Source organism: Saimiri boliviensis, chromosome 2 (assembly GCF_048565385.1).
Source record: "Saimiri boliviensis isolate mSaiBol1 chromosome 2, mSaiBol1.pri, whole genome shotgun sequence".
Classification (NCBI taxonomy): Eukaryota; Metazoa; Chordata; class Mammalia; order Primates; family Cebidae; genus Saimiri; species Saimiri boliviensis.
In genome coordinates this window covers 45,679,020-45,688,859 of record NC_133450.1, presented here as the reverse complement: position 1 = coordinate 45,688,859, position 9,840 = coordinate 45,679,020, and the positions used below count along the sequence as shown (strand labels likewise).

At 38.8% G+C, this 9,840-nt stretch overlaps 1 pseudogene; it reads right to left on the bottom strand.

Moving 5' to 3' along the window:
• Window positions 1–3,843: 3,843 nt before the first annotated feature.
• LOC141583544 (T cell receptor alpha variable 30-like) lies at window positions 3,844–4,827 on the bottom strand (annotated as a pseudogene).
• Window positions 4,828–9,840: the final 5,013 nt, after the last annotated feature.

Genomic DNA, 9,840 nt, shown 5'->3' with positions numbered 1-9,840 from the left:
CTCTAATACTGACTGAAACTCTGCAGCGGGAGAAAGTCAGTTTCCACCTCTAAAAACCCTGGCTCGGTAAGAAAGGTCAAAAATGTGACTACCTGAGATGTTTCCTCTACACAAGACCCTTTTCTGATCCTTTCTTTTAGTGCAATTAATTTAAAGATTTTAGAGATCTCTTATTCTAAACAATTAATGAAGAGATCATATTTTACAAAGGGCATATAACATGGCCAGGCTTAAAAATTCTCTTGACTACTGGGCTTGGTGGCTCAAGCCTGTAATCCCAGCACTTCGGGAGGCCGAGGCAGGTGGATCACGAGGTCAACAGATCGAGACCATCCTGGTCAACATGGTGAAACCCCGTCTCTACTAAAAATACAAAAAATTAGCTGGGCATGGCGGCGTGTGCCTGTAATCCCAGCTACTCAGGAGGCTGAGGCAGGAGAATTGCCTGAACCCAGGAGGCGGAGGTTGTGGTGAGCCGAGATCGAGCCATTGCACTCCAGCCTGGGTAACAAGAGCAAAACTCCATCTCAAAAAAAAAAAAAAAAATTCTCTTGACTAAATTAAGAGGGAAAAATCTCACTTAAAACAGCTCTGGTAGGTAAAATTCCTGCAGAGGCTTGGGTTTGCTTCCTGCTCAGGGAAAAACAAAGGCCATTCCACCTGTGACCTAATAGTTAAAATTCCGCACTTTCCCATCCACAGCATGAGTCTGATTCCTGGTCAGGGATCCAGCCCCTCTTGGTTTGATATTTGTGTGACTTTTGGGTATCAATTTATTATTGATCATTCCTACTTTCTTAGCTTTTTGTTTCCCGTCTTTTATCATTTGTCAGGGGATCTATTTGTCAGGGGCACTTGAGGCTTTGGGGCCTTTGTGTGTGGATGATCAGCTGAGAGTGTAAGACTCTAAAAATATGGCCTGACAGAAATATGGGTTATACCCTATTTATTGCTAATGAAATTTTCCTTCACTGAGTGATCTTTAGGGTGACTCTGGATCTTGTTAAAAAATGCTTGCCACCTCTTTGGACACAGCTTGTGCATCCATGCTTATGTAATAACTTTGGTTAAGGCACTTGGGGGGATATCTTTTGGTGAAGAAGTTCAAAAGTCAGAAATACCAACTGTTTGTCCCAGCTAAAATCTGATAAGAGATTTGAAAGTATTTCTTTAAAGGGCTCTATAGTCAAAAATTGACTTAATTAAAACTGATATTTAGGCTATGCATGTATTTACTTACTGCTTTAAGACCTCTGCTCTTTCTCTCTGTAAAAATTTCTCAGGCAACTAAATTTCTTAAACCCGTTCTAGCCATGTGCACTCCTCTGTCTCTCTAATTCTATTGCCCTTTCCGTCCTACTGCCATCCTCAGTGCCACATAAGAAGATAAAAAAAAGAAAGAAACAGACCTCTAACAGCCTGGGATTTTTAAAGAAAAAACAGAAAAGGTGCCATAGACTCACTTATAGGAGAAACTGCTATTTATTTTTCCCTCAGCAAATCCCAAGAGTTGAAAATGGACAGGGCTGTCTCAGATCTAAAACTCTGCTCTCCTTTGCATTGCATTACCAGAAATTTTTGCTTCTGAAGTTACTAGAAATTCCTTTTTATTGTGAAAAACTTAACCTTTGGTGTGTATAATGGCTAGGGAATGAGCTGATCACACAGTGGGCTGATTGGCATTGAGTTGCCCACCAGCCTCAGGGGAAATCTATTTGTAGCGAAACGTGCCCTGATCCCCATGGTGATCTCTTTTGAGGAACCCAAGATTTCATGTGAGTTATGCTTTGAATTCAATCGTCCAGATAAAAAATAGAGACTGAATTAAAAGCACCTATCTAAATGAAACTGGTCACCTGATAAAAACTTATGATAAATTTACATAATTTCATGTTATCTTCGCATCCATGTTTTTAATCTTCCTTTAACACAACCAAATTTAAAAAGCTGAAATTCCCTGTCTCTCTCTGTATTTTGAGATGCAAATCCTCTACCTTGTTTCACCTGAGAGTTATCACTTTAGAAATGGAAATTTCGGGTTGCTTAGCTAACAGTTGCCTAGAGCAATAAAATAGGCAATTAGAACAGTGAATAAAAAGCTATTTAAAACTGGTAAATGAAAAATAGTATAGATCTATAAGATCTGCTTCTGTCCCTGTGTCTGCATGCCTATAGATTTATATATGTTACGTGTATGCAATGTTTCATTACCAAAATATGTGAAAGAACTCTAATTAATTGGCTTAAAGAAAAAGCAAACACTTATTTTATGAGAGAAATAGAAATCTTAAACTTTTACCTTTTAGTTCATGTGACTTTAGTGATCTTTAATAAATAAAGCCAATTTAAAAATTATTGGTGAAATAAAATAGAAACCTCTTCAGAATTTAATTTAGATATTTTGTCTGAGTCCGTTGGCCTATTGTTCAGATATTATTTCTGCTAGATGTTTTAAGATCATAAAATGTGTTTTTCTGGCCATTTTTGACACTTGTCTATAAACTATGTTTTTAGATCTGAGACTTTAGTGTACGATGAACCTTAGCTCTAGGCATTGTCCTTTGTCTTGGACTCTGTATCTGGTGCTTAATTAGAGTTACTTACTTCCTCAATTTTTCACTAAGAGTTACTAAGAAGTAACACTATAATTAATGTATGTAATTAAAACTACTAGCTATGACCGGGCATGGTGGCTCATGCCCGTAATGCCATTACTTTGGGAGGGCGAGGTGAGTGGATCACCTAAGGTCAGGAATTCGAGACCAACCTGCCAAACAAAGCAAAACCCCATCTCTACTAAAAATACAGAAAGTTAGTCAGGTGTGGTGGCATGCACCTGTAATCCCAGCCACTGGGGAGGCCGAGGCAGGAGAATCACTTGAACTCAGGAGGCTGAGGTTGCAGTGAACCGAGATTGCACCACTGCACTCCAACTTGGGTGACAAGAGAAAAACTCTGTCTCAAAAAAACCCCAAACACCTACCAGCTATAAGAGAAACAATTCTATATGCAAAGTGTATAAAGTTGTATTTTTGATAAAAAGCTTCCAAGAGGGCATGGGAATATGGTTTCTGTTCAAAAGAAAGTAATTTTTCCCAGCGTAGAGATCTTTTCAAATCAATTTTTTAAATTAAAGTTTTTAAAAATTAAAGTTTTTTTGAGTGAAGTAAAAGACCAAATATAGAAAGTTGGAAAAGTAAATTTTTGTTCTAGGGTAGACTGATGGTACAAGACTAAAGATTTAAGCAAGTTGTACCATGTTGGTGGAAGACTGATCTTGTGGAAGGAATTCTGTGTGTGATTATTTCTTTTTCTTTTTTCTTTTCTCTTTTTTTTTGAGACAGGGTCTCACTCTGTTACCCAGGCTGGAGTGTAATGGCCTGATCTCAGCTCACTGCAACCCCTACCTCCCAGGTTCAAGTGATTCTCATGCCTCAGCCTCCCAAGTATCTGCAATTACAGGTGTGTGTTACCACACCTGGCTAATTTTTGTACTTTTAGTAGAGTTGGGGTTTCGCCATGTTGACCAGGCTGGTCGTGAACTCCTGGCCTCAAGTGATTCACCCACCTTGGTCTTCCAAAGTGGTGGGATTATAGGTATGAGCTACCACACCTGGCCATTCTCAATTCTTATCAGTTTATGAATCAATCAGTACTTCTGAATGCCATTTCCCCAAAACAGATATTTAAAACCTTGGAAAAAATATTGCTAGTGACCTTTCCAGATAAGTAACAATATTAACAATCCAAATACCTACGGTATACAATCCTCATGTCCAAGAAAGAACCAGACGAAAGTTGTTTTTTTAATTTTTAATTTTTGCTATGTTTCTATTGACAAGCTGTGGGTACCTAGGAGAAGAAAGAGAGGTTATTTTCACTTTCAGATAGGAATGCAGAGATATAAAAGTAGTTTATTTGTGTAGCTTCAGTCAAATAGTAGTTCACTCTGGTTTTTGAAACTGAAATCGATGTAATTTTCTCTGAATCTAAGTTATCTATTATATAACTACCTACTAAGCAATTAAATAACTTCAAGAAAACAATGGCAAATTAGGTATGATCTTAAGGGCATGACTTGCATTTTGTGTGATATGTTGAAACAATTGAATTTCCTTTAGGTTCTCTTTTATCATGGATGAGCCTTCTGGCAAGTTCCCCATACTTCTGTGTGAGCATCTGTGCTAGGTGAGCATCTGTGGCTCAGCTTCAGGTTTGAGTGCAGCTCTTGGAGGCCTGGGCATCACTGTGTCTCTGTGCCACAGAAGTAGGTTTCTGCATAACTGAGCTGGTGGCTGTAATGTACAGGGAGCTTTGCTGCTTTTTTTCATTAAATGTGGCAACTATTTTGTCATGAGTCTTCAGTTGTTCACCTTTCGGTAACATCATCAGGAAGACAGGAGCTTCGCCATGCTTCTGCCTGTACCAGTGTAGAGAATATAAAGCCTTTGAGGAATTGCAGTTGATGATAGCATCTTTCCTTTCTTGGAGGATCATGGCTTGAGGATTCTCACCCGTGATCAGAAAGACAATCAAAGGACATAGGAAATCCTCATGAGACATTCAGTCTCATACAAGGGAGGGTAATTTTCTCCCTTCCCTCCTTATTTAAAACATTAAGCACCACCACATAATTACAGTACATTTTCCGTGCTTCTTAGGTCTAGTTCTTAAAAGGGTCCTTCCCAAGAGAGAAAGCTACTGTCATTAAGGTGCTGTCTTATGACAACCTCTTCCAGACTGAATTGTGTACTCACAAGTGAACTGCCACAACAAGGTGCCTGAAAGCACTTTCGGGAGAGTCTCCATCCTTGGCCTCCCAGAATATCCAGTGTGTCAGTCAGCCTCTGAGTGGGCTTCCTTAGCAGGAGTTGCTTTGAACTCAGAATGAAGCCTGTTGCAGTTTTTTCCAGGATATTGCAACTTTGGAGGCAACCAGAGACACGTCACAACAATTTAACTGCACAGAACTAAATGCATACGTCTAGAATACTTTTTAAACAGCTCTCCTCTGTGGCCAGACTGAGGAATGATCATTAAAATGTGGATTGTGGCTTTTCTTGAGTATGTTTTCATCCAAGATAGGTTTTTTTCTTGCTATAAGAAGGGCCTATCAATATACTGTGTTACAGAAAGAATTACTCCAGAATTAAGAGAAAAAAGAAGTAACAAGGAAAAATTTATTATATATGTATGTATATATATATATATATATATATATATATATATATATATATATACATGCACACACACACACCCCACACACATATATATAATATGTGAACTCAGAGTACTCTTTCAAATGGTGACATTTCATTATACTATTTACTCGTGCAGATTTCTTTTAGTGCTCATGATTGTCTTCAAGATAATGTAATGTACAAACATCTTATAACGGCTTTTAATTATTTTCACAAAGTGGTTTCTGCTTATTGCTTTAGTTTTTATATTTACTGATATACATTTTGAGTTGTATGCTCTGGCCATTCTGAAGTAGTTTAATGCTATTCTCTTAAACTAAATATTGACTTCATGTCTTCGTACCTTCTATTTATCTTTCTCTGTAATACCCTTTCTCGGACTCCATTTTTGGCTGTTTTACAGATCTTAACTTAGATACTACCTCCCATAGGCGGCTTTTCCTTACATTCAAGCTTCGAAGTTAAATGCCACTGTTAGGTGATCATATTCTACTCTTTTCCTATGATTGCTTTTATTATACTGTGTTGTAATACACTATGCAATATTACACGCTCCCTGAAGGTGAAAACAATGCCTTATTCTTCCCACTTGCATCTATTCTTTTCAAGTCCAAGACACACATTTGGTATCAAATGAATAACCTTATGCAGTGAAATCTCAAGTAAATAGAAAACATATTTGGTAATCTCACAAATATTATGGCTACTCATTAATAAAACTGAGAATTAAGATACAACTACTTTGCAGTGGTGGTTTGAACATTTTATGACATATAATTTAATCATAGCATAATTCTGGCTTTTAGTACTCAGATTCACTGTGTTCTCTGTCGCCTTGTACATACTATTTCTAGCTTTAAGATCACTTTCACCACCTTGTCTTTCAACTTGATTGACTCCTGCTAAATCTTAAGGTCTCAGCATAGGCAAGACATACTCCAGGCTGTCCCTGACTCACCACCAAGGCTAAGATGCGGGTGGGGCTTTCCATATGCTTTCATACCACCCTTACTTTCCCAAGGTTGGCACCACTTCACTTTACTCTGTCTGATTAGCTGCCTACATAACTAACTAGACTACAAATTTAGTGAAAGAAGATATTATGTATTTTTCCATAGCTCTTTATTCCCAGCATGTAACATTTATGCAGAACTTAGCAGGCACCCAATGAACAATTGCTAATTGATAAAATGAATAAAACTTCAGACCATGTTAGCTGGAAATCATTGTCCTTGCATTACAGATGAATGTCCTGATGTAAAATGTTAAGAAATTGATTCACTTGCTCAAGAAGCCATAACACACTAAAGGCTAGAACAATGCTAGAAAGTAGCTTTTTCCAGGCCAGGCACGGTGGCTCACGCCTATAATCCTAGCACTTTGGGAGGCCGAGGTGGGTGGATCGCGAGGTCAAGAGATCGAGACCATCTGGTCAACGTGGTGAAACCCTGTCTCTACTGAAAATACAAAAATTAGCTGGGTATGGTGGTGCATGCCTGAAGTCCCAGCTCCTCGGGAGGCTGAGGCAGGAGAATTGCCTGAACCTAGGAGGCGGAGGTTGTGGTGAGCCGAGATCGCGCCATTGCACTCCAGCCTAGGTAACAAGAGCAAAACCCTGTCTCAAAAAAAAAAAAAAAAAAAAAAGAAAGAAAGAAAGAAAGTAGCTTTTTCCAATGCTGTTTCCCAAATATACTAGGTAAGAAATAATATAAATGAATAATTGTGGGAATGAATGAAATATGAGAGTTGAAGCAGCGTGAAGAGCTTGAACAAAAATGCAGGGACGAGATTGGACGTAGTATTCCTGTTTCTGGTATGACTCTATTGTTGCCTTAGAAGGTTAGAGACAACATCAACATATTCCCTCCTCATTATGCATGACATGAAATAGAGTAAATGTAATAGCAGTTAGAGTGAAAAATGTCCATTGTAACAGAACTTTATAATGGGTTTCAATAATTTATAGATCATGTTAAATACACCTGAAAATTTAAAAAGCTGATTTATTGTCTTAGGGTATTTGAAATAGTTTTGTTAAGAGCAGGGATATATCGTAACTGATTATTCACCTGAATTTTATATTTTTTTGAAAATGAAATGAGATGATTCATCAAAGCTACATTTCTCTACACCCTGCTAGAAGACAGCAACAACTGTCATGTGCCTGCACTTTTGCTGGGATCTGTGGCTACAGCTTTGAATTTGGGAACAGGCTCTGGATGCCTGTGAGCAATGAGTATCCACAGCAGACTATTCACTCAGAGTAGCTGAGGCTCTAGAGTGGGAGCCTGAGATGTGCATGAAACACCCTAAGTATGAAGAGTGATGCTTAATATTCCTTCCTGCTTTTCATTCTCAGCTACATGCATTATAAAAAGGATCTTGGAGTCTTTCCTGCCTAAACCAATGTAAGCCATAGAAAGAGTGGAAAAAATACTGCATGTGATATTGGTGCTCCCAGATATGGAAGGATGATAAATCTAAGTCACACTGAATTAGCTTTATATCCATGTTCAGAAATATAGAATTAAATGTGAGATAATTGATCAACCTATAGACCTTACCTTATAGTTACACCAACTCCATGAGGATCCCTAGATGAACCAAGCTAAGCCAACCTATATATCACCCCTATTCTGATCAGAAATGCTTCAGCATTCCTGAAATCACTGTTCCTGAAGTCACTGTTCACAAAAGCCGTAAGTAATGAGGTTTACGGAGGCTTCTGCATGCTTCTTGGGAAGCATCCTGAATGTCTGTATCTTATCACTGTAAAGATCTCAGCTTCAGAAAATCAATCTATGAGGAACAAGTTCTAATCATTTATCTACAAATATGATATGCACATAAAACCATAATTTCATTTTTTCATTCTCTGAAAGTGATAATCACACTCTTCTCTAGGTCAATGATGAAGAAATATATGCTATGAATTTTAAAAACTGCTATCTTTCCAAAAGCATGACTTGTTAATAGCTTCTGTAGGAAGGGCCTGTTGTTGGTGGTTTGGGGCATAGGTGACCATGAACTCTATTTTCTCACAAAGTTAGTGATACTGAGCAAATCCCTGAACTCCCACAGGCTGTTTTCTCTACTAAAATATGGATTATTCTAATAGTTGTCTTAAATAATTATTAGGAGGATTGGTTAATGTAATACATGCAAAACAGGTGGAATAATAGAAGTTCAACATAATCTAGACATGATTACCATTATACAGCAGTGTACTCTAAGTGATAAAATTGTTTCTCATGGAGGTACAAGGTAACAATTCTGATACCACTATGCATGTTTAATGGAATCGGACTATGATGTACCTGAATAGTGGGTAGTGATGAATAGTGGGTAGTGATGTACACGAATAGTGGGTAGCAAAAATTCTTTGCTTGACCAAACTTTAGTCAGGCTTTTGAAGTTTCTCCTTAGCTCATCTGTGCACTTTCTTGTAAAATCTAGTTTTAACAAGAATCCTTCCAAGTCAGTTTAGCAAGAACCACACTCTCCCCTGCTGCCCCCGCCATCCTCCGCTTGATATCTGATTACACTCCATATCTAATTGGGTTCCTCATCCTCTACCATCCCCCAGGTGGTTGATGTCTGATCACCCTGACCTGTCTTCAGCCAGGATCCTGCTTGGTCGGTCTAGCCAGAATATCCCTTGCTTCTAATGTTTCTTCTTAGTAATTTCTTATCCACTGACCCCCAACCTGCCCCTTGGCTGGAAATTTCCACTTGCCTATGCTGCATTCAGAGTTGAATCCAATTCTTTTCCCTCACTGCAAAATCTTGTTGCAGTGGTCTCTATACCTAACATTATGGTCCTAAATAAATTCTGCCTCACCATGTTTTAGCAAGTATTACTGAATAACTATTTTTTAACAGTGAGAGCCAGGATGCACACCCCTGTGGTGGGAATTTGTGGATAAGCAAGAGGGGGAGAAGGCTAGTGTGATCTGCATGGTAATGATTTAGCATTGGAGACATTGCTAAGAACTAATGTTTAACTTAAAATAGATACAGATGGTTATGTTACATATAGAAATATTTCTAGATATGCAGATATACACAGGTTAATATTCACACATGCAATTCTTTGCTCAGAAATGCCTGTAAGCTGAGAAAGCCTAAAAGAAACAACATCTCAGGAAACGTTACTCACTGGAAGAAACTGCAGTGGGATCTTAGTTTTCCCATTCCAAACACACATTCTTGCCCCCTAGGATACAAGGGAGACAGGGCACCCTCATTCCAGAAGACAGCAGAAACAAAGCATCACCAGATATTTATCTTCAGCTGAATCAGCAACCTCCTTCTGAAAACAGAAAAGGGGAGTGGTAGCTGGACGCGGCGGATCACGGCTGTAATCCCAGCGCTTTGGGAGACCAAGGCGGGTGGATTGCCTGAGCTCAGGAGTTTGCTACCATCCTGGCCCACACGGTGAAACCCCATCTGTACTAAAATACAAAAAAAAAAAAATAGCCAGGCATGGTGGCATGCACCTCTTGTTCCAGCTACTTGGAAGGCTGAGGAAAGAGAATTGCTTGAACCTGAGAGGCGGAGGTTGCAGTGAGTGGACATCGTGCCACTGCACTCCAGCCTGGGTGACAGAGCAAGACTCTATATCAAAACAAACAAACAA